The sequence below is a fragment of the Vipera ursinii genome (assembly GCF_947247035.1).
Source record: "Vipera ursinii genome assembly, chromosome: 1".
Classification (NCBI taxonomy): Eukaryota; Metazoa; Chordata; class Lepidosauria; order Squamata; family Viperidae; genus Vipera; species Vipera ursinii.
Genome location: NC_139512.1, coordinates 274,511,783 through 274,515,839, shown reverse-complemented (window position 1 = coordinate 274,515,839; position 4,057 = coordinate 274,511,783).

Sequence of the window (4,057 nt, the reverse complement as noted above, 5' to 3'; positions counted from 1 at the left end):
AGTCAAGACAATTTGGATGCTACTGTTGAAAGAGAAATCTTCATCAGGGTACAGTCCAAGCTGGGAATAAACAAAATGGAGACTGCTTTAGAAAGAAGTTTGTAGTTTATTGAAAAGGAGAGCCAGACAGAAAGATGGCTCTGGGAAAGCTGACCGCAGGTAGCTGGGAATGGTGGGTTTTTATACCTTCTTGAGCTTTTGTTTGGAGTTCTTCCTGTTTGAGGCTTTGTATTTCCTGTGTCATGTAGTTTGACTTGAGTCAGTGTGTGTCTTTTTGGTATTGGTGGGTTAATCCTATTATGGTTCCTGTACTTAGAATTTGGGTGGGGGTATGTAGATTTTAGGGGTCTTTGTCTTCCTAATTTCTTCAGTTTCTAGCTAGAAGGCTCAAACCTTTCTGAAAGGATTATTGAATTTGCATTTCTAAAAGCTGGCCTCTGCTGAGTTTTCTGCTTGGAAAAGAGGGGCTGGGGCTGGTTTCTTCTCCATTATTCCTTTGGGGAAATGTATTCTGCCCTTTTAATATTCCCCAAAATATTTATTTCTCTGGATTCTTCCCACACTACCTTCCATATAAGTTAATTAAAACATCTTGCTTTTGTTTAATGTGAAGATTGTGGGCATGTGATGCAGATGGGGATGATGTATTCTACACTGAATCATTCCACCAGTAGCAATTGGCATCGGTATCTTTAAGATGATTTAACCAATAATTAAACAGGGTAGGCAACCTTGGCTCTTTTATGACTCATGGACTTCAACTCCCATGCTGGCTCAGGAATTCTGGTAGTTGAAGTCCATGAGTCATAAAAGAGCCAAGGTTGCCTACCCCTGAGTTAGACCAAAGCTCTAGAAAATTAACTGGCAGGTAATGTGGGGGCAATATTTGTAACAATTACCAGGATTACCTATGACCTTCTCGATGCAGTTCTGTATAATAGCAATATTGGAGATGAGTTAAGAGTTGCAGAGGCTTCAGATGACATTTAATTTGCTTCAGGGAATCTTCAGACTTGTAAAATTCTCTGCAAATGTAACTGCTCCGCAGACTCCAGAGGAAGCCCATATTGAAGCAAAAGTAAAGGACACTTCCAGGATATGTTTTCTCCTTAAGTGAACCTTGAAGATTGTGGAATTCCTTAGAAACCTCCTTAGAAGCCTCATATTAGGATAATGCTACACTTTCCCCATCTTTTTAAGTACCTCTCTATTCACAGAATTGAAGTCTCTGTGTCTATTCACAGAAAGGAAGCAAAGTTAAAAAGCAACATCCCTACCATACACACTACTTATTACCCCCCCAAAAAACACTAGTTTTCAACAAGTACCCTACATTACTTGAAAGGTACTGTATGTTCAAAATCCTATTTCTTGAAAGCATATGTGAAACTAGTAGCATGGACTCTAACCTTGCTTTAGTTAAGGCCAAACTAGGTGTGGAATGAAAATATCCCATGTTATGTCCAATTTCTTCCTTTGCAGTGGAGGAACTTCAGAGTTTGTCAGCAGCTGCAATGCATTTTCCATTGAACCATTCTTTTGATTATGTTAGTTTGGTCTGGGATTCTAGCTCAGCCCAGGACAAAATTAAGCTTTCAGCAAACTTAATGCTTAGCTGAAGAGTTAGATAATCAGCAGCTGGTCCTTCATTGAGATTCCACTGATAGAAGACATTATTGAGTTTCCAACAATGGCAGTAATCTTAGACAACCTTATTCTATAGTCCTCTGCATCTTTGTAGATGCTGAAAGGTCATTGCTATTTCACACTCTACTTTTCCAAGCAGGGAAGCATTCCAAAGGACTTTATATCCTTTGGAGGGGTTGAATCATAGAATTGGAAGACCATTTTGGGCCATCTAGGTCAACCAGAGAAATATAGAACAATAACTCCCTGTGACTTAGAATAATACTGTACTTCTGTTTGATGCAACCTAAAATTGCCATTGGCAATTATGTCACACCACTGGTTCATACTGCCTTTGTATTCTACTACTATTCAAAGATCTTTTTTTTTTACAAATATTACAAGTAACAGCATGCCAGGTATTTATTTATTTCTCCATCTTTATTATTTTTATAAATAACTCAAGATGGTGAACATATGTAATACTCTTTCTTCCTTTATACCTTGATTTGATTTTTTGCCTGTGAGGAATTTTGCACTTGTCTTTATTAAATTAGTTGCGGCCAACCTTATCATTCCAAACCTTATTTCTGTTGTCTAGAATATTAACCATCTGGCAAAAATCTGTGTCATCTATAAATCTGATAAGTAATATTTCTATCTGACCATCAGATAGAATTTTTTTTAATTTTTATGGTTGTGAGCCACCCTGAGTCCTCAGGGAGAAGGGCGGCATATAAATTTAATAAAATCAAATGAAATCAAACATCATTAATGAAAACATTGAAGAGTAGAGGATCCTTGTCTCATATTAAATACTTCTCCCTAGAAGAAACCACTAATAAGCACTCTAATGTGATTTTCAAGCCAACAACGTATCCACTTAATTGTCATACTAACTAGGCTATATTTAACTAATTTGTTAATCAGCATGCCATGTAGTATGTTGTTACATGGTTCTCTGAAGCCATGTTATTCCCACAATCTCTTAATCTAATCAGAAAATGAGATAAGATTAGTTCTTGACAAATCCACTCTGACTTCTGGTAATTACCATATTGATGTTTAAGTTGGTTAGGGATACTTTCACATTCCCTACAAACCAAATTCACCCACAAAAGGAATGTGGTTCCCTCTATTTGGCAGCTCTCAGCATGTGTCCCTTTTACCACCCAAAAACATTTCCTTCTTGCTGTAGGACATGGGATTAAATCAGTGGAGTGTAAAGGATTACTAACAATTGAGTGGATGCCTGTGTAGTAGATTCTTTAATCATAGTTGGTATCTGTGTATAAATTAATCTACAGTTTGCAAAAACTGTGGCTACTTATATCAACAGATCGATATTTTTCTTGTTTTTAGACAAGAGGTAATCTTAGCCCCACTAATAGACCACACAGTGAAATGGACTCTACAGGATATCTGCAACTCTTTTCATTTAGATTAGCTATGATAGAATCTTTCATTTTGATGTACCTCCATTTACTTCTTAGAATCCAGTGAATTCTGGCGGTATCTGTCTGAGCTTCTTCCAAACATTGCCTGGATTTGAAAATGTTTTAGATCTTATTACCTTGATAATGGAGTTGGCATATCTCTGTCACGGTGATCTTCCCAACTCTTTATAAGTAGCCCTCTCTTTGCCATATAGACTAGTCCCAGTATTATTAATAGTTTACTTTGCAAGAATAGCCAGCATGATTGCCCTCATTTTAAATTAGCTTCATTATGCTCAGCTTTGATGAGAATTATCTGCTGAATTATTTAGAAGAGTATTCACTGAAGCTATTACGTACAAAATTGCAGTTCTCTCACATTTTCTTCTGCGTGAACAGGCCTGTCACTTTCAGTAAAACTCTCAAAGATTAAGCACAGTTCTTGACATCAGCCATCAGTGTTTGGCTCTGCAAGATATGTCCAGCAGTGGAAGATAAAGGCATGAACACATTCTCACAGTGTAAGATGGATTCAAAATACTCATTCATTGATTAGATAATATTATGCTTTTCTCTGTCTTCTATTTACATAGGTGGCACCAGATATAGCAACCCTTGGCCAACTCCCATTTTGGATCATTTGATTTTTATTCCTCATAAGCTCATGTAGTTCATATCAGCAAATATACATCTTAGCAGTAAACATAATTTTGAATCCTGAGAAAACAATTTCCATTTTTTTGTTTTGATTCAGAAACATAGCTTAACAAATAAAGGCTTCTACAACCCTATAGTCATTGCAGGTAAAATCAGGTTGGCCTGGCCTCTCTGTGTGTAATTATTTAGCTGAATAATAGTATATTAAATCTTCAACATCAGATATTTAAAGATGTTGAAAATGGCTTTTTTATCACTTTAATAAAAAAAGATAGGAAAGAGGGGAAAGGAGAGGACACAACAACAAAAAATGTACAGTAATAACAAAAACACATTTT